Raw genomic sequence first — 21544 nt, 5'->3', positions numbered from 1 at the left:
GACATTAACTCCTGCTTCATCCTGGGCGTTTGGGGAAACGATTGCTTCCTCTCCACTTTGCACTGGTGAGAAAAAGGAACTCCCCGAGCTGTGATTTATCCTCTTTCTTGGTGGAATGCACCGCATCCTAAGCTCTGCTCCCTACACCTGGTCCGGGAGCCAGAAGAAGGTCCACAGGAAGCCGCGTCCATTTAGTATCTTGGGCTTTCAAGCTTGAGGGGAGTTTCAGTTCAGAAATGATGAACGGTCAGAGGTCCCAGGGAATAGGCGAGACCTAAAAGTCTGATGATTTTTCAAGGGCAAGTAAACCGTAACAAACATCTGTGAGTGAATCTGGTAACTTGTCGTGTGGGCCATGGCTCTCAATATTCCCGCATCCGTGTGCGAGTAGGCGGTCTAGTCCAGGTTATTTCCTTGCATTCTGAGATTTGTACTATTTCTATAATCTCATTGTCTCCATCAGCAAATCAGAGCTGGGTGGCATTCCACCGAAAATACATCCACCTTGCATACTGCTGTCCTATCATGCTGATTGCCTCTTTCAAAAGTCTGTTGTCTGACTACAGCCTGTTTAGACGCTGTTTACAAGAAAAACAGCCCATTAATGTACAGGGTAGTGTAAAGCAGGGCCTAATTGGGAACCAAAATCAGCTCTGGCAAAAATGATTAAACCAGCCTCACCATTGCAGGAGTCCTTGATTATAAAGGGATCGGTGGGATGCAATTGGACCGTGACTGCCCACCTTGTTCTGAAAGCAGCTGCTTAGCTAGCAGCCCATGTGGAAAGTGCCAGAGTGGTGGAACGGCCAGGCCAGGCCTGTTGTAAAATGGGCACTGGCAGCAATTTTGTTCATGTATCTGGTAGTTGTATGTTATATAGACGAGTCTCCAATCAACTGTCCTCAGTTTTTTTAAGGGGTGTAATTGCCAGGTATGATGTGTTCGCTGGATGATTTCAAACCATCAATGGAGCGGACTCGATGTTCACATCACTGAGTGAATGGGCGAGTTTAGTGGTTGCTTTGTTTCACTTAAGTTGGGAAGTCACTCTCACGGGTAACGCATAAGAGCCATCTTAAATTCTAAAACTGGAGTAAGTTGGGATTCATGGCCAGTGTTCTTTGCGGGAGTGGTGAGCCAACAAAGATTTGGTAGTCATTTGGTCGTCACCAAACGCCTGTCTGTGAAGAGGGCTTTACATGCCTTTTCTGAACATTTAGTTGAGTGATTGTCTTTTCTGGAGCTGTTCGGTTTTGTTCCTAAAAGGACTTTGTGCTGCAAGTCACCTCCACCCCCTAGCCGCCCAGTTTGTCTCCTGCTCACTTTATTGAATACTGCCTTGCTATAGCACAGCAGGTATGTGCAAGGGCCACAGAATCTTGAATTGTATCGCTGTTCCAGTGAAATAGACTATAGGGACTTTAGGAAGTTGTGAGCTTTGGTTTGTATCTCCTTTAGATGTGGGATTTGTGTCTTGGGTGGAAATACGCATATGATGTTACAGTATCTGTCTTTTGGTACGTGTATAACGATAAAGTAGATAGAGCTGGAAGTGGAAGAAATTTACTAAGGGAATCTGCAAATCGAGTGTGGGCGGTGGATGAAATGGATTGGAGTCCTAAAAGGGTAGAGTCCAAGAGGAGCAGGGTCAGTGAGTCATCCTATTCAATTCTTTTTTCCCCCCAAAACTCTACGCACGAAGGAATTGGCAACATGGAAGAACTGTCAGTAAGGTATTGGTCACTGACTCCATTTTAAGATACCCTAGGCAGTTTAAGGAACTTGCAGCAGCGATCAATGCTACATGGTATGTTAAAACTGGTGATATCAGAGCTGCTAACTTGCGACGACCCTCACTGTGTGAGGGGAGGTGGTGACTTAAAGGGATGGTGTCATGGAGCGAGCACGGGGCTTTAAGCCAATCGCTAACCTCATCCCTCACCGAAAAAAACACAAATACAAACTTCAGAGGCTGCCACTGATGTCCTGGTGAGTTTGCAACGCCTTTTCCTTAAGTGAACATCCGCAGTTCCCAGCCTCCAAACTCAAGCTGAAAACCCTCACTGTGCAGCGGTTTCCAACTCACTAAGTGATAGCGGCACCTCACCAAGAGACTGTGTGAGCAGAGCCACTAGTGAAAGACACGGTGTCACTGCATGTGCCTATAGATCTGTTCTATAGTTCAGGAGATTAACCAGTTAGCAAAAGTAATACCTGGTCAAAGGTTTGAATAATTAAATAGCTCGTTGTATTAATGTGTGTGCTGCAGATAATGGCACGTAGGTTATAGATTTATATTTTATGTATGTGGCCAGTATATCATAGGTTTCAAGATATGGTTTCGTTATGAAGGGTGATGAATGAGGTTCAGAATGGTAGGTTACATTCTTAAATAGGTCACTTTGTCCTGTGTGCAATGTAATTGGTTACTAGAATAATTACAGTCCCATAGACAAACATACAATTCTAGCAAAGTACAACTGGGCCTACTGCCCTTTAGTTACAAACTCTTTCAAATCCCACCCTGTCGCAGGGCAGCTTGGGAAGTGACATATGAATGCATCTTTGCCTGTTGAATATGGGAGCTGGGTGTCCATCCATTTGACCTCCAACCAATCAAGGACACATTACACTGACTGTAGAAATTGGTGATTGTAAGTTCACTTAGTGCTGGGCTGCACTGGAAAGAAAATGAGCATTCGCCAACCCTACAGGACGGTGCGCCAGACTTCTAAACACACTGAATCCAGCCGGTTCCCTATCTAAGTGAGCACAGACGGTAGTCTAATTCTGGTAGGTCTCAAACTTGAGCTAGCTCACTGCAGTGGCAGGAACCTCCTTAGCGTGCCACTTGTCAAATATTCTCTTTAACTTCCATATTAGTCTCATGGTTAATGGACACATACCTTTCACCATCAAACGTGAAACCACATTTTTCATTTTTTGCATTGGAAAGTCTTCCCAGGCCTCAAGGGTCGAATCGAGGGTTTGATATTAATCCGCCCTCCCCCAGTCAATTAACACCCAGCTGTCATTGACATCAGACAAAAGTAAACCTTATTTTATTCAGAAAAGTATGTGACCCATGGCCCTTTCCGTCACTCGTAACAAATTGGTGCCAAAGTCAATCCTCTAGCTAAAGACAAATTCTTCCTCTAGTTAAAGGTAAATCAGATACTATGCACATAGACCCGGGACTCCGTGCGCCATTCTCAGCTGCCTTGGCTATTTGTCCAAAGTATAAATTCACTATCGATAGAGGTCATTTGGCTCGTCATATGTCTACATGATTATTGACTGCTATTTGAGAGGGGGATTTGATCCATTCTAAAGTGGAAAAAGCGGTGGCGGCCCATTACTGCAGCTGGCTTACCCCGTTGATTGGACTGCGGGGTCATTCTCATTAAGGATGCTGGGGAGTTCTGCAAGCAGGTCTGTCACCAGTGTTTCCGTTTTTCTTGATGGACTGTAGCCCAGGTACAGTCATGGAGGAGATTGTTGGGTTCTGGGTGTTATTGTTGTGCTGATTTGCTCCCTGGCTTTCCAGGATTTTCCTCGAGCAGTGCAACTTTAAGATGGGGCTCTCGGTGTTGAGCTTCTACTGATCCCCAATGTGTTGTTTCAGGAGCTGGAATGGAGGTCAGCACTGTTTTAGGACCGGTACACTGTGAGTTGTGCTTGTATATTTTTCAAGATCCTGCTTTTGGAAAGTAAGCAACAGCCTCTATATTCGACACAAAAATGTTTTTATCCCATAAAAGCAGGCATCATTTTTTCTCTATAGAATTCATCTAAATTATAAGGACCCGAATCCTTCCACAAAGCGTTGCTCATCCTGCCATCAGTACAGTAAAGACGGCCGCTCTCTCCCAGCCCCCACAAATCCTCGACAAGATCACTTCATACCACTAGTATTCAAGAGACATAGGTTTTAAAAACCGTTTAAACACAAACAACATTAAAAAACAGTATTTGTTTCCCGAAACAATTATTTTGTAATTAATACTACTACAGAGGCGGATCTGTCTTGAAATAGAATGCCCAGGGTCTAAAGTTAATTTGTACAGTCAGAATCACTCCACTGTGGTTCACAGTTCTCTCAACCACAACTGTGCCAGTCCACATCTTGTTTTAGCAAGGAAAATTTTGAATTCCTAGCATTAGCTTTCCAAGTCGGCACCTGGGTATTAACACCCTCGATAACTTAAGCAAAGATAAGACACTAACACAGGAGCTGTGCTGACCCTTTATTTTATTTATTTCCGTTCATGCCAGAAGGGCCTTCTGTGCAAGAATTTCCAGAGTCCCAACCCCTAATGTCATTTCACCCTTTTGGCCACCTCTTGTTCAAACCTGCATCGCTTTTTGCAGAAGCTCCTTGTTGCAATCTAACATCTTCTTTTGGGACTTTGTGGTGGCATCATACAGCAGACTCCTGCCGTGGACTTACAGCAGCCCTCTTCTTGACTATGAGGAAACTGGCTCTGGAGTACTTTTGAGAAAATTGTTCTACCGAAACTGCTCAGGATAAAATTAGCGGAAGTGTCAACCGTTGTGCACCAGAGTAGCGCTAGAAGTAATATAAATTCAAAATGTCTAACTGTGACCCCAAAGCTGCTTCGCAGGTTGTGTGAGACTGGTACCACCACTTCTTAATATAGATAGGCTTGTACATTTGCCGCAACGCTATTTATAATATTTCTCCATTGGTTATTTGAGTTTTGGACAGGGGTAGCATAGGAAGACACCTAAACCTCTCTGTTTGTTTTCAGTTGATTTCTAACCATATGGTGATTTTGCTGCAGCCAAGTTCATTGGTCCTTTCCATGTAGGGGCTCTCGAGACAACATGGTTCTTCCAGCTGTACAATCCAGGAACTAATGAGGTGCAGGCGTGGCCGACACGCTTCTGGATGTACAGCCAGTGCAGGTATTTGATGGTGGACAGCTTTCTTTGGAGGGGCAGTTGTTGGTTTATTTATTTTTTAGGTAACGCCTATCAAAAAGCGCACAGTTGTGATAGACCTATTGTGAGCTTACAGCTCACCCATTGCTTACTATTTGTTGCTTTATTGTCACTCATTGGCTTGATTTTCTATGACATGTTTTCCTCTTCTTGTGTTTGCGCCTCCCCGGAAGTATAGCCTCTTTGCAATCCTATAGATTGTCTGAGCTGTGTCCTGCTGCGTCATATCACGTTTTCTAAAATTAGTTTTATCCATGCTGAGCAGCAGTCAATCTGCTGTAAACCTGTCTACAAAATATTGCCAAAGCCTATAGCTCTAGTAAGGGGTACCTCTTGGGTTTGTCAGTGCATGCTTTAATAATTGTTATAAGGCTCCCATTATCTCTGTCTTACCTAGGGCTAATTCACTCACCTCTGTAGGTTCACTCACTTCAGAAGCCTGCTGGCCATTAACGTATGGATGGAAGAAATCCTGCTTTGTATCCCCTGCTCGTCTCCCCGCTGATGGCCACTGTCCACGCCTCGCATGTTCACAAGCTGTAATCAGCTGACTCTCCAAGGATCTCCTCCCAGCCTCTCTCTTAAAGCCAATGGTTGTCCATAGCACCTCAGTCCACTCCAGGCTGATATTACAGGCCTGTTTATCATCAGCCCAGGAGGTCCAGACACCAGTTCAGGTGCAGTCTGGCACTACACCCTGGCTCTCACATCCGGCCCTGGTAGACCCAGCAGCCTGCCATCTTGTTGCACTAGTCCTCGGAGATCATTCCCCGTCTCCTCGCTCATTGCCCTTGGGGCAGGGTCGGGCTGGCCTGTAGGGCAGTCTGGCAATTCCTGAAGGGCTGGTTTGACAGGTCAGGGTGTGGGCTGTTTTTTGGCTGTTTATGGCCCTTGCTTCATGGTCTGGTGGACTGTTTTACTTTTGACTTCCCTGATATCACCACAAGCATAGCCTTAAGCAAGCACGTGTGCATGCAGTCTCCCATACCTTTCAAAACACTGGTAGATCTGTCTGAACATGTTCAAAACTGCCCTAATTTGCAAACATGGGCCACCTTTTTAGTTGTTTGAATCGCTAATGGGGGCTACTTTTATTTTGGCGCCGAGGTCTAGTTCCAGGCCTAAACTGCGTGGAGGTGCCCGACTACTCTTGTGATAGTTCTTAAGGAATGTTTGCTAAAATTTGCAAGTGAAACAAAAAAACGCTAGCCTTAAAAATATCCTTATTTATGTGATTTATTTATTTGCGGGGATATGGGGGATAAGCCATGGATACAAGAAAGAAGAACAGGACTATCGAAAGTGTTATCTTTCCCATAAAGTCTTGTTCTGCTTTTGCCAGTGAACTGTGTAGGATGGAAATATTGGTATTTAGGAGCGGCGTCACTAAGCCACAGCGTGCAGGTAGTGACCCGTGTGATCAGCTTGTTACGACGAATCTCTACAAGCGTACAGTGCTGCTCAACATCTGGACCATCCTGGTGGGATGGCAGCTGATGAGTGGTGCAGAGGCTCGCCCCCCACTCATTGCTGTCATGTTGATATCTACAAATAGTGCCAAGGTGTTTTTGTTTTCAAACATTTGGCTATTTATAAATGGGATGGACCAAATCCTTTGTTTAGTTAGATATTTTTCCCACGTTATTAATGTAACTCAGTATACATAAAACTGTAACTTTACTGTTCTCACCTCCCCCCAAAAGACTGTCTGTATTTGGTGGAGGAGATGGGGGCGGCTGATGGATGGAGATACGAGGTTGAATTGCTGTCTTAGCATCCTTGACCAACCTGGCCCGTCCACTCTACCCGCACCGTGTTAACTAACACTGTGGGAGATGAGGTTATGCATGCGCCACATTCACAAAGCCATTCCCCTTCCTATGCCTACCCCTTTAAGGTAATTAGGCTGGAGGTGCCACGATGCCAAGATGAATCTCCAGATCCTGTTTTTCTGCCCTCCCTTTCATCAGTCTTTGTGACTTTCTGCAGATGTCCCATTTATGGGTGCTATGTCCAACGAAGACACCAGGGAAACGCGAGTGGGATCACTTGCGTGTGTGGTTAGAGAGGCCATGCCACGTGAGCTTGACTGTCAGATTAGAGCAAGCGAGGCATCACTTGTGTGTTTGGTGAGTTTTCCACCTATAGCACATCAACATTTTCCAAGGATAACTTGTATGCCTGAGGTCGCATCTGATGGAACCTGATTTTGTGTGTAACAATGGTAGGGCTTAGTCTCACTCCACCACTGAAGGCATGCCGCTTGTAGTTGGACATTACTAAGATTCAGAAAGACCTTCTGTTTTAGAGTCCATAATAGATAAATACATAAATATTATTTTTTGCATCACATTTTTTACTTTTAATTTTAATCATAAGCTTGAATTGTGAGAGCTCTCTTCAAATAACACAGCAGGCGTTTTGATTTTAACTTGTGGCTTATATTAGGGATCCGATCCTCTCTCACTTCATCTTGCTTTGCCCCTCCAGAGGAGTTGGTTTCCTCAAAAGTGCTTCATTAATAGTGGGGGAAATCCCTGCCAAGAAGAGTCTAGAGAAGACCTATCAAACATTTGTGAAGGAAAGAAGTATGAAAATAGTGATAAGTTAGAGGGATTTGAAAACAGTGACTGACTAAGCATTCAATATGCGCCCTGTCCTAAGGTTTCATACCCTTTGGCATGCAGTGTTCAAATATCCTGTGGGCATTTTATAAGATTTTTGCTTCCCCATACGAAACCCATGCAGAAAATCAACAACAGTAATGGTTGTGGCTATAGTACCAAAGTTTCATGGCATGCTCGCAAAAGGACATGCAGCGTCTTACAAAAAAATGAGGCGGGAAGTGGCATCAACTTTAAATTAAAAGGCAAGATGTAAAGAAGAGAGAGCGGGGTGGTACTGTGAAATAATAGGGCTGCTGCAAATTTAGTGACTGGTAGCTAAAATGTCACTTAAGATGGACTAACATATTGGGCCAAATGTTGGTACTCTGATGAGTGGGGCTCATCTATGCAGGGTCTACAGTTACTTAGTCTGTGTTTCCTGGGCTTATATTAAAGGCAGGGAGCAGTAGAGAAAGCGAAGAGGACACAGTGATTTTGATCACTGAAGAGAATGCTGGTTTTGGTCACTATAGATGATGCTGATTTTGGTCACTGTAGAGGATGCTGTTTTTGGTCACTGTAGAGGATGCTGTTTTTGGTCACTGTAGAGGATGCTGACCCGATAGCCTTTCTGTAAGCACTCTTCATAAGAAGTCAACTTTTTTCATTGGTGAGGTTATCTTTGTTCCTCTTCCATGGTCTGGTGTGTCACGTATATGCTTATTAGAGAGCGCTTGAAAGTTGACCTATCGGGTCCATCAGTTTAACATTTAGGTACTGGCGCAAACTAGCATTTCACATCCCGTATGTTTTGCTTGTACCTGTGTCCTTCCTTGAGGGCAGCTTCCCTTTGTCCTTGGATTCCGGCATTACCTGTTTTAGTTCTTTCTCCTTTTATCCATCATAGGTGCTGTACCTTTTGAAATGAGTGCTGGCAGAGCTGGTGAAATCACAGATAAGTCATTCTGTCATTTCTCACTTGGGGGCAGAAAGGCTTGTGGGAATTTTTCCATTTAAACCAGCACTTCAAGGGACACTTTGCAAATGACATTGTGTCTATGTGGGTTCCTGGCACATCAATCCAAGAAGCGAATGAAAACGATTGAAATATCTCAAAGTCAAGTGCGACTGTAGTACAGTGCCGTGTAGTGAAATTAGTGTCCGAAATCCCTGCAGTGGAAGTACCTCTTCGTTAGGGGAGGATCTTCAGATCTCCTTGCTGTAGGAAATGCAGTTTTTTTAACTGATAATTTAAAAAGATTAATTGGTCTGTAATTGGGCCACCTCATTGCAAGGATATTTTTGTTGTCATTAGGGCCATATATTTTGTGCTTGGGAAGACAGGAAAGAGCTACATGCTATGACGCTTTAGGAAGAGGTGTAGGTTTACCGTAGCATAGTTAAGCATTGATTTGTGCATAATGTTGAAAGCCGTCACCACAGAATTAGAGACTAAATATGCAAATCAAAAGTAAATAATTAATCAACACTCCTGAGTCTTGCGGTCTTCACTTTCATTATAAGTTCTTGGAATTCTTCACAACATTTTAGGATTCAAGGAACATTCTTCTTTAGGATATTAACTTAATTTATCTATTTAATTGATCACTATCTGAATTATTGGGATCTTGGCATTCGTCTTACACATCTTGCATAGGTGATGGTATTTTATCTTACTTCTTTTAATTGCTACTGACTTGCGTTTGTCATGATCATTTTTTCTAGCCTTCCTTCATTCCAACATTACTTGCCGGTAGCTCCATACAATGCAGTATTCCAGAACAAGTATCTGAATTACTTTTTTTTTAATGTCTCTACAAGCATCTCACTACATTGTTAATCTCCAGAGTTTATTTTTTTTTTTCCAAAAATTATTAATCATTTGAAAAACTCTGGATATAATAAGAGAGATCTTAGAAGACTCCAAGTTTCTAATTTCGGTGCTAACTTAAGGATTGACTAAGGAGAAGTTAAACAGTTCTGTCCAAAAATCTGTAAGCTCAGTAGCTTCATCACAGTTGGTCCTCTTCTTGATTTAACCTAATGATTGATAGTGAAATTCACTGCCGACAAATATCTGATTATCATCTGAATTTGATCCATTGTCAATTCCATAGGTAGGCTCTTTAACGGTCATGTTTATGTGACAGATTCATCTTCTCACAGCTTTGTCCAAGGCAATTTGGCGTTAACTTTGGATACGATTTGTGTGTGGTAGTTTTGCTACATGCTTTGTACATTCCGTGTGAGCACTACCCTTGTCTTACCACGTTTGTGGTAGGGCTCTGCAGACTGTGGCTTTGACAAGTCGAGCTTGGCAGGAGATCCGATGCAAATGACCTCTGTATCCTATTTTAACTGGGTGTTGGTCAGGTTATGTTATGTTTCTATAGCTTGTAAAGCCCACTTACACCAGAAGGTCTCTTATCGCTAGGTAACTTTCCAACATGACTCAGGAAACTTGTTAATAAGCATGCTTAAAGAGTCAAGTGTAAAGCATCTGTCTAAACTACCCTTAATTTGAGGTGGTCCGGAATTCCAAAGGCATGGCGTTCCAGACAGGAGGGGCAGTGACTTAGAACTGGACTCCACCTGTTCTATTTCTCTTAATTTGGGAATCACAAAAAGGTTTAAATGGTTGGATCTAAGGTCTCTAAAGAGGGGATATTTATGAGTCTGAGATTTAATAAAAGCTGGACTTTTTATGTGAAAAGCTTTGAAAAGAGTGCAACATGTTTTGAATGTGGATCTATGCGCATCTGGGAGCCAATAAAGATCTTTTGTCACTTGAGGGATAAGGCAACGTTTGGGAAGGTGATAAATCAGTCGAGCAGCCTGATTTTGTATTAACTGGAGTCTCTGTGTAAGGTGTTTAGGAAGATCCAAGTAGAGAGAATTACGTAGTCAATTCTTTACATGACCAGAGCTGTTGTAACTTGGACCAAGATGTCGGTAGTCAGAAATTTCTTTATCTTCTTCATTCTGCAAAGTTGGAAGATGTCTCTGAGCCAATTTGTGGTCTCAGAGAAAGATCCTCATCAATCATGAAGCCAAGACTTTTTACTGACTTTTTTTTTTGGTGTTGGGGGGGGGGGGGGGGCACATCTCTTCAGGCCAAAACGATGGACTCCAAATGTCAAGGTTATTTTTTGTTACTACTATCTGTTTTCCAGGGTTTAATTTCAGGTGATTGTGGTTCATCCAATGCTGGATGAACAGCATGGCGTCTCGGGAATGCAACTTGGAATTTGGAGTGTTATTAGTCGTGATAAGGAGAAGCATATCATCCGCATAATTAAAAATTCAGACTTTCATCTTTTTGAGAGAGCGAACCAGGGGGCGGATATATAGTTATACAAATGAGGGGAGAGGGAATATCCTTGTTGCACCCCACTATTCAATTGGACCTCAGGTGAATTGAAGGGGTGGGGCGAGTCTAACAGGTACCCACCCTGTCGTACAGAGCTAATGCTTAGATTTGTGCAGCAGTTTGAAAACTTTTCAGGCCTTCTAAAAATACCGAGTTACAGTTCACAGCAAGAAGTGGTGCTTGCTTGGCACTCAGAGGGTTAATATGTCCTCAAAGGTGTATTTGAGTTAAGAATCCTCAGTCTCACAATGGAAACCTTTTGATGTTTTGTCTATTGAAGAAAAGAAAATGCTAATTTAAGTTTTACTCGATATCTCGTGGTAGGTGATAAATGGCTTTACTTATTTTCCGCGAGCATAATTAATTGGGTTCATCAGCCTCGATATGCCCATCCTGATAGTTGTCTTATCGTTAGAGCAAGTATTGGAAGGAATCAGATGGTGCCATGCAGTGCCAGTGCATTGGTGGATGAAATGCAGACACCTTAGGGTGCCACCAAATGATGACACCTAATTTATAAAAAGAAAATCTCAGAACAGCCTTTTTCGGTGCATAAGGGGCACACTAGCTTGGAAAAATGCCATATTGCGTGGAGAGCTACAAACCCTCACACCGTTCCTAGTGCCCCACAATATAATATGTGTCCATAACTTCTGCTGTGTCTATATTTATTCCTCTAGCAGTTTGACTCCCTCACATCTTGCTGTTCAGCAAAGGCTGCCAACGCTTCTCAGTGCACATGCTCTCACACAGGAGCAATGATGGGCTGAAAACCTAACCCTGTCTGTGACCAATCCCTCTGCCCTGATCTATCTGAACATTGGTTTCAACTTGAAATAGAGAAACTGAGACGATAACAATTAAAGTATCGCGTGTTGCCATCAAATCCCTGCTTACTGCAAATTGAGCTAAAAAGAGCACAAATTCAGTGAACAACAACAATGATTTCCTATGAGACTTAGCGTCGATTTATGTCACCTTTATTGGATTGTGCATTACGTATGGTTGCTTGGTTCACGAAGGCAAGCAGGCGTGATCCAGCAGGCTGTGCACCAGTACCCTGCAATGATGTACAGTCACTGGTGACCTGCTATTGGAAATCCTCAATCTCCAGCCGACAATTTATCTAGCTCACAACTGGCATGGGCGATTTATTTTTAATAACACTAGGAGGCATGGCGGGGCATTAACACAAATGGGAAAAGAGGTGCAGCATTTAATGGGTGCTCATCAATGCATTAATTCAAAATATGTGTGAACGCGGAACTTTACAGAGAACCTAATGCCACCATTTCCCATACTGCTGTAGACACTGTAGTTTAATCGGCAGGTGGATTCCCTCACTGCTGGGATAATCGAGCACATAGAAGCCAGAAATGATCCACCAGATGCCACCTTCCTTGGTGAGGCTTCAAGGAGCACATTCAGAGGAGATCTTCTTGAATCAAACATGACCCTTTGACCACGGTATGTACAGCATTGCTGTGACGGGATTGTACTGACGGTTAGTAGTGCTAACTGCGAGCTGACCACTCCTGCTTCGTCACTGTAGTCCACCATGCCTTGTATTGGTTGACCAGCCATAACCTCTTGGGTATACAATAGACAATAATGCAATTGGCAGTATGGAGCAGGACTCAAAGTCTTTACTGATCTCTTTTATAGTTTGTCTGCTTCATGTTACAACCAGGTCCAGATCATGTGTGAAAGTTACGTCTCATCTTGCCCCACAGAATAGCCGCTTCACGTCCATGTTGTGTCATCTACTTCTAGGAGTATTCTTTAGTAAAACGCAGCAACCCAGCTACTGCCAGTTAGTTAATAACAACCATCAATATGTGCCCAGCAACCCTCCGTGATCATCAAACGCACATTTGCACTCCTGGATTTCCAAGATTGATCACTCATCACTGGTAATTCCTTCTGGCAGAAAATCGCTAGAACTGGCTGCGGTCAGGCGGTATACAAACTGACTGTGCGGTAATCCCACCCACTGCCGCTGTCCTAGAAACAGTGTAAGCATTTTCATTGTTCAGGCAATACCTATTTTGTCAGTTGGGGTGCTCCCCAAGCACTTAAGAATACTTCTCAGGCTCTTGTACGTTGTTAATACTACAACTATGGGTCACAGGCTGGGGCCCTACTTCTGGTCATGGAAGTGCTGGTCCTCCACGTCCCGATGACTTTTTTTTTAATTTTTTTTTTTTACTCACAGTTTCACCGCTTTATAGAGGAGGAAATTGAATCATTGCATCCAGAACGGAGTAATCCAGAGAGGCCAAAGGTCGATAGTCGTTGACATGCCACCCTTTTCTGTACCCTTACGTTTTATTTCCCAGTACTCTGGACAGGAGCCTCCATACACCTCTACTTCATGTATAACCCTGGCCTTCTATGTAAGCTTGCACGGTAGACCTTTCTCTGGATATATGTGTGTTCTCTAAGACTCTTTCTTTGTGCTGGTGAGTGCCTGGGTACTTCTGTGTCTTTCACTCTATCTATGTGCATTAGTGTGCATGGACTGGTTGTCTGTATGCACGGGTACCTGCGTCTTTAATGGCTCCTGTGACCATGGATATCTAAAGTCGTGCTCCTGCGTGTGTATTTGCATTGACGTCTGTTATTTATATGTTGCGGTGTCTGTATATGTGTAAACTGAATCATCGTGTGCATGTTTTTTTGTCTCAGCATCCATGCACAAAACAGCCAAACGTAGTGGCTCATTTATTTTATTCATGTAACAGTTTTATCTAGCGCTCATGCAGGGTTTAGCCATAAGGACGCTGTACAATGTAACCCGAAATAATGACTTAGTCAGTGGCTGTGATTGAAATGCCTTGGGGTAGTACCCGCGTCTTCTGCTGTGAAACGGATAATGTGAAAAATGTGCAACCTGCAAGCATTTCATGTCGAAGAGGCCGAACTGTCTATAAACATTAGTTGGAGGCATCGATGCTGACTGACATGTGTGTACAGCCTCCTAGATGGTTTGAGGGGCCTCAGAGGGTTAAATAAACCAGCAGTGGGCTGCGAGGGCGCTTTGGAAAATAAACTTCTGACTCATGTGAGGATCCGGAGACATGAACCGTGCAGTGACCACGGACTGCTGGGAGGGGAACCCGTCACTTGTTTAGTTTCTCACGTTTCACTGTTTCCTGAGTTGTGTACCGTTCCAATCACTCGCCTGTCACTTTTAGTTGCGATGGCGGTCTCTTCTGGCCCTTGACCATCTTGTACTCAGAAGAAAATGCAGTCTAGGGCGTGAATATCGCAGGCAGAGCATCGAGACAAGAATATTTGGGGACAAACTCGAATGGCAAATTTGTACAGATTTTCCATACGTAAATCCCACATCCGTTATATATGTATATCTTCAGGGCACGCACGTGTGGAATTAAGAATAGGAAATCCTTACCTCCCTTTCTGCACTTACTGCTTCAGTGTTTTGTCCCTCGGTGTTCTTGTAACAGTATTCTGCCTTCCATATTCCATAGTAAACAAGCAAATGGACGCCCTGGAAAGCTGACCTCGAGCCGGCCGATAATGCTGCCTGTCGTGAAATAATGTAAACCTGCCCTTGAAGATGGGCGGAACACGCTACCATGCCAACAGCCTTTTCTAATGGCAATTTGGAATTCGGAGTGAACACAAAATAAAATAATAATTTTAGAAAAAACGCGTTCTCCGAGCATAATTGCAGCGCTTTCCTAGCAGATGCTTGCAGCTGAATTCAGTCTTGGAGACATGTGTACATCGCCTTTTCCTTCCCACATTGTCTTGGGTACCCTCCAAATCCTTAATTATGTATTTGTTATATTTAATTGCTGCGCATTTCAAACATCATTACTTTGCAGAGGTTAAATCGCACGGTGCATAGCAACTGAGCGGGGAATGGTAACAAAACACTGGGATTTGGGCAAGAGAAGCTTGACGCATACACAATGACAGCAAACGGTATGTTGAAAATGATTGTGGATACTTGAGAGGGAGGTACCTTTAGAGATTCTGCACATGCGCTGCGGCATTACATAAGCTCCTGCAACGCACCACCCTTCAGCCTCGCCCTTTCCATCAAAAACCTATGGAATTCCAAGAGTGGAGAGGTGTGGCTCACTAGTTAGAGGCGGCAGACCCGTAAGCTGAGAATCGGCCAGGGACCAGGGTTCAATTCCCGACGCGGCAGGGTCGTGGACCAGGGTCAAAACGGACTCGATCATTCTCGCCTCGGTACCTACTCTAACCAGGAACACACTCGGCAACTCTGGGCATTAAGCTTGCCTCATCTCTACAACGGCCCCCCACAGACGCCGGGGATGCCTGGTTTCACCTTGGAGATACCCAGAAAGGGACCATCTCACAGGGATAGCCAGGATGGGTTCCCCAGCGGTCTACAGCGCCGGGACGCCCCGTTGCTGGGGTAGCTGTGCGCTTTACAAGTCTACAACATTTAACAACAACAACATTTATATGGGAGTCTCGTGCCCCTCACTACTTTCTGCAGTCAGGCCTTATCGTTTTACATTACACCGCTGCGTATGTGCAGTGGCTTACCTCAAAGTGGGCCCCATTTCTTTAGAATTTGCTCAGGGGCTTCTGACCACTGTGGCCCCCTTGGATAAAGGGGATATATATGCTTGCACCCAGAACATCTGTGAGCTCTTGAAGCAGCGGCCCTCAGAACGTGACTGAGCATAAGAGTCCTCAGTGACCCGGCTGAGGAGAACTGGTCCTGAAAGAGGCGCGGACGTAAAGAAAGGTATGGTGCTTTTTCCCAGGCCTTAGTGGGAACACAAACCAAGTGGTGCCATTTGTTATACTCTGGATTCTTAGAGCCACCACAGGATGCTTCAGCTCCTGTTGGAATGGACACCAGCTCTACACCAGGCTTACAGGCATCGAAAACCTCCTCAGCAACGGCTGAAGGGACTGGAGAAGATTACCTTTGCTCCATTGACCTGATCCAAGAGGTGTTACAGGGACCGTCGTCTGCGAAGGCAGGCAACAGTGGTGTCCCCCACACAGGACACACAGACATTTGGCTCTGTGTGCTGGGAACAATTAGGGCTTTTTCGAAAACAACTCAAACTGGAAGTCAAAAACCTCTTTTCTTGTTTTATTTTTCCTCTTCTGCTCTCACTGAAGCCCTATGGCTTTCAGCGTGCTCAGTTGGTCTGACAGTATATTGACTCTTTAGAGCAATTGTAGAGCTTTTTGCCTAAACATAATTTTCTTTAACCCATACCATGTTTTTATATGTTTTTTAAACTTGTATGTTGGCAATATTTTTATGCTTTTAAAACCAGGCATATTTTAGCATTTAGTATTATGTCGTCCAGTCGGATTAGGAGTGGGTGTTATGAACCCTAATATAGGCCTAGGTAGTCACACAACCTTTTACCTACATCTGTCCTGGCATTGTTCTACATAACAGGTCTGGCACTGACCTTTTACCTAGTTAGGTGCTACATGACTGTCGTGTGGTTTTCTCTGAATAACTAGCCTCATGTATTATGCATGAGGATTCTCAGTATCGCAGCAGGATTACCATCTTCTGCATAATAACTCTGTATAAGGGTCACCTCTATCGTCCTCCTTGCCAGACATGCCCATAGTACACTTCTAGGTAGAGCCCCTGAGGGTAGCTTTCAGGTATATAAGAACTACATCTTTGCTGGGCAAACCAGAGGAGGAAAAGACTTCCATGCTGTCACAAGACGCAGAGGTTCCTGTACACAGACACTCCAGCACGCAGTGGTCTGACAACCCTTGTGGGGTGTCCATCTCGAGACCAAGACGAGGTCCTTCACTCTCTCACATCAGGTAATGGGGTTGGCTCAATCCTAAGGGGATTCTTAGCTATACACCTACATTCATGCTAGGTACATCTAGTTAGGGTTTGCATTGTAGGAGTACGCATTATTACTGTCTTGTATTCATATACCAGCATATATTCAGCACCATGGTAGAATTCTACCTTTTCTTTACTCTGCTGGTGCTTATAACCTTATATATCTATTTCTGTCTAATGGTTGTTGCAGCGCACATATTTTATACTAGAATGACGCTGGTTCAATACATTCTTATTGAAAACGTCCCCAACGTTTCCTCTGTGTATCTCTCAGAGACAAAGTAAGAACGAACGAATGACTGAGTGAAAAGTACTGTACTGTTCCCACGATACCTGAGGGGCGTCATGGTTGTCATTTTCGATAGTTGCCAAAAGCTAATAGCTCCATGGTAAGAGGGGCTAGTAGTGGCACTGTGAGCTAGCTGGACCAACAGACTAACATATCCTTTGGGGGGGTGTCTGGAATCAGTCTGGACACCAATCCCCTAGTTTATGTTGTCTAAACGTACAGATCCTGTGTAGATTTGTAGGAACTACACGAAAGAACTTGTTGCGTTAGATGCACAAGCTTCTCTGAGGTAGCCAGTGAGACAAAAGGTGGTATGTCAGGCTAAAGCAAACGTGTACTCTGGAGGTTTGCAGCTTTGATGTTCTATGATAGTGTAAAGTGCCGTAGGGGCTGACGCTGTAGACATCTCTGTGCTTCTGTCTATTATATTGTAGGCAGTTTGACTGTATGCTAGTCCATGATATTATTCTGATGTCATTCTGTAGTCCTGTGCTGCCACGTCAGAGATGCAGGTGAGCTGATATTTATTAGGCCCTTTTCTGATCCTACTGCCCAGCCCTTTCTTTCCCATGCTTCTATTCCATTCCCTGTACTGGCTTAGTACGTAATTTAGCTTGTGGGGGAGTGGTAGAATGCAGTATTTGGTTTTATCTTGAGCCTACTTGGTCAGGACACAGGCGTGGGATCCATCTTTAATATTCATAAATGAACTGCGACCCAGCCACCCCCCGCCGGGGCAGTTTCATCTTCTCATTCTTTGATGTCTGTTGAATTGTTTGATGGTTTGTTTTCTTTAGGGTCCACAGATACCCAGGTTGCACCCTAGCATGTGCGACTTTGATGCTGGAGGAAGACAAATAGGGGAGAGTGAGTCTCCTAGGTGAGAGGTGTAAGGTTTGGAGACTTATTTGATGTTCATTAGTTCTCGTTTCTGGGCATCTGTGGATGTTCTTTTTTAGGATTACCACGTTTGTTAAACTCAAACTCTGTTCTGTAGACCCCTCCCTAATGAAAATGTGGCCTGTCCCTTTACTGCATGAACATGTTTAGATTCATAGCTGAGTTTGCATAGTGCTTACTGCCCCAGGTGAGTTTTTAAATCACTTTACGCCAGGCAGCATGCTGCTCTGGGAAAAAAAAGGTCAGTGGGGAGTCCAGTGGTACTGGTTGTTGGGATTAGTCTTGTGTGCTCGAGCAAACAACTCCATGCAGTCTTTCTAGTTTCTTTGATTAAAGTAATAGACTTTGCTGTTATCCATCTTAATGATATCCCCTTTTCCCAGATCCAGAACCTGTAGGGACCATCTGAGAGCATGAAAGTGGAGACATGTTCTAAGCGAAGATGCTGGCAGCTTGGGTCTAAAACTTGCATTTGGCCCCCAAAGCTGCTTTGTCAACGCGGGGACTCTTGGTCGAGCAGCCAAGAAACAGGTCAAGGAGATGATTTGAAGACAGAGTCAGATACAGAGTGATCAGGCATTATACACTCAATGAATATGAATGCCCAGTCCGGGGTCCTGTATGGAATGAAGTTACTCTTTGATAAATACCCTGAATTGTAGAAGAGTAAAAATTATGCCTCTGGTATATTGTAATTTCCGGCTCTCACTGTAAATTGGGGGACATAGGCATGAATAATTGTGGCACCAATTCAAAAGTCTCATTTCTGAGGTTAATAAAAGGAGTACCAATAAGTTGCACGTGTGGAGCACAAATTAAAATCTGCTATAAAGTGCCAAGAAACAAATCGGTTTTGTTGTGTAATGTATTTAAGTAACTTGTTCTCTGCAGTGTTTTTCTAGCTTTGGGGTTGGTAGTGTCATGATGTTGTTTGTTCTTGGGGAATAGTTAGCACTGACACGATTTTCCTTTTAAGCGTTTTAGTCAGTGGTTAAAAAGTACCAAGGACCTAACCTTTTGATTATTTAGAACTAAACCGGGTAAACATGCATCCATGAAATATCTGGATAGTGTATCACGAGGTAGGACTGGTTGTGTATCAGAGTTCTGTACTACAGGATTGCTCAGCAATGTTATGGTTATAGTTTTGATAGATCCTTAATTTCAATGTGATTCATCTCATCTACAATACCTTTAATTTAGATGAGAGAGAAATCTAAAAGAAAATGTCTGGCTTCATCGTATATCTCCATCATGTTTAATTGCTTTCCAGTTAATTGGTGCATCTACATTAAAGCAGCAAATTAGTCAAATGATACAATTATCACAAGAAAATTGTAGCTCTAGAGGTCACACTTGAGGAGTCAGGACTTTGTGTGAATAATTTATTACAAATAACAGCAGCCAGCTACTCAACCGGAAATACAGTTTCAGTTCTGTCTTTATTTATGGGCTTAATACCAGGGCTATAATGCCAAAGAATCGCGCATACGTTTTATGGCTTATCAATTATACATCTCCATTACAGATGCTCCCAGATGTCTTGTTATTCCAGGCTGAAAGAAAATGCAGCCTTAGTGTGACTTTAGCATCCATCCAAGGCTTATGTCTGTAAGAAATGTTATTATTATTTAGGGTAGGTGACTACCCTCCTCCAGGATTAATAACAAGTTAAACCCTCATCAGGGTCAAACCACACAGTCAAAAATTAACCTGAGCTCCTCCTTCTGGTAGCTATGGCACAGAGCAGAAAGACTTAAGTTATGGCAATGTGTGCAGTATATATGTAGTACCTAAACAGTAATAACATTGAAATGCAAAACAATTAAAAACAAAGTAGAAAAATAAAGTCCAATGTAATGAACAAAATAACACCAAAACAACAAAAATCCAGTAAGCTGAACTGGCAATACTAATTTGTAAATGTTAAGTAGGAATAGTGCCAAGAAGCCTAAAGTGCTAATGATAGTCCGATGGAGCACAGGTCAAAAACACTAACCAGGTTTCTTCCTGGTCAAAGATTTTACTTTCTGACTTGGTGCTTTAGCCCCAATCCACCACAGGAGTACACTTCTAAAGCACCCAAGGACCCCAGGGGAGGACTTAAAGACATTCAGTTTGTCAGGTACAGGTAACCACAGGGATCCAGTCCAGGTCCCGTTGTCATTGGGCACGTACAGCGAATGCCTCTTTTAGTTTTATGTATCCCTCTAGCTTGAACTGGAGGACTGCCTTATGACCCTTGGAGTCCACTTCTTCTTCCTGAGTACAAGAAGGAGCAGGTACAGTCCTTCAGTGCTTCTCGTGGGTCACTGACAGCGGGTCCGTCCTCTTCTGTTCTTCCTCAGAGCCAATAGTGTTCTGGAGTGGATGCCTAAAAATGCCACATATATGCCTGGCAATCATGAATTCTGGGCACGCCCTAACCAATGGGGTAAACGTTTGCAGGACCAACCCTACCCACTTTGGGAAATTTAAAAATGGAAATGTCGTTGGTCATACTCAGCTTGGGCACTGATGGTGTTTGTGGAGTGTATATTATGGAACTCCTACTATCCTGCTACATCCAACACTAAAATCCAGTTTGAGGCAGCCACTGTTCCCACAATAAACCTAGAGACTGATGTCTAGTAGGACAAAAGCAAAGTAATTCAGCAGCCAGACTTTGGATTTACAATTATTTTTGGCATGCTGTTTCCCTTCCTTTTCTGTCCCAGTGTTATATGTAAACCCCAGAGTCAGAAGTATGGTCGGACAAAGAAGGTCTTTCAGCAACCAGATAGTAGATACACAAGAATTATCTTGCCATCTGTTTTTCTTCCCTCTAGATGACCCCCAAAATATGATATGTAAACCAAGCAGACCTGTCCAGCAGGATTTGACACTGCAGTTTCGAGAAGGATACGTGCAGCCCCATGTAAATTAGCCTCCAGGAACTTCAGGCTGGGAAAAGGTAACTTAAAAAAAATACTTTTCCTTAGTATTTATAAAAAAACCCCATTGAATTAAATTTTTAGTAAGTATTAAAAATAGTTGGTAAATAATTTTTCTAGCTTGTCCCAGTCCTGAGAAACAGTATTTGGATTTTTAATGTGTACTTTGGTTTACTACAGAAGACAGTCCTGCCACAGTGAAAAATAGCATTTGGGTGCTAGTCACTGTAAAGACATGGTATAATTAAATTATACCGGTCTTGTTTTTGAATACCATGCACTTTGCCTATTATACCACAAGGCCTACATAGGGGTGAATTATTAATATTTTAAAGGAAGGTTTTGACCTGTCAAAAGGATTAATTTTTCGACCTGTCAAATTGCAGTTTTTCAGTGCTACAATCGGCTACACTGCAAGGCTTAAATCAATGTTTGGAATGCCACTGTATTGGCTGGCACAATAGGTGCAGACCACTGGTGGCATTTAACTTCCAGGTCCTGTGGACACTTTGTACCATATACTAGGGACGTACATGTAATTTAATAAGCCAGTTGGGTGTATGCCAATTTCATCATGTTGAAAGGGGGAGCACATGCACTTTACAACTAGTTAGCAGGAGTAAAGTGCACACA

At 43.4% G+C, this 21544-nt stretch overlaps 1 protein-coding gene and 1 long non-coding RNA gene across 9 annotated transcripts in view; one reads left to right on the top strand and one right to left on the bottom strand.

The window, feature by feature from the left end:
- LOC146856852 (uncharacterized) overlaps positions 1 to 5709 on the bottom strand; it is a 34161-nt gene extending 28452 nt beyond the window's left edge. The window contains exon 1 of the long non-coding RNA XR_014979508.1: positions 5378 to 5709. This is a non-coding gene — a long non-coding RNA (uncharacterized LOC146856852). The remainder of the gene's footprint in view (positions 1 to 5377) is intronic.
- Positions 1 to 21544, top strand: part of KALRN (kalirin RhoGEF kinase) — a 1569312-nt gene that overhangs the window by 117596 nt on the left and 1430172 nt on the right. The window lies entirely within an intron of this gene.

The sequence above is a fragment of the Triturus cristatus genome, chromosome 3_2 (genome assembly GCF_964204655.1).
Source record: "Triturus cristatus chromosome 3_2, aTriCri1.1, whole genome shotgun sequence".
Lineage (NCBI taxonomy): Eukaryota > Metazoa > Chordata > Amphibia > Caudata > Salamandridae > Triturus > Triturus cristatus.
This window is presented reverse-complemented; position numbering and strand designations above follow the sequence as displayed.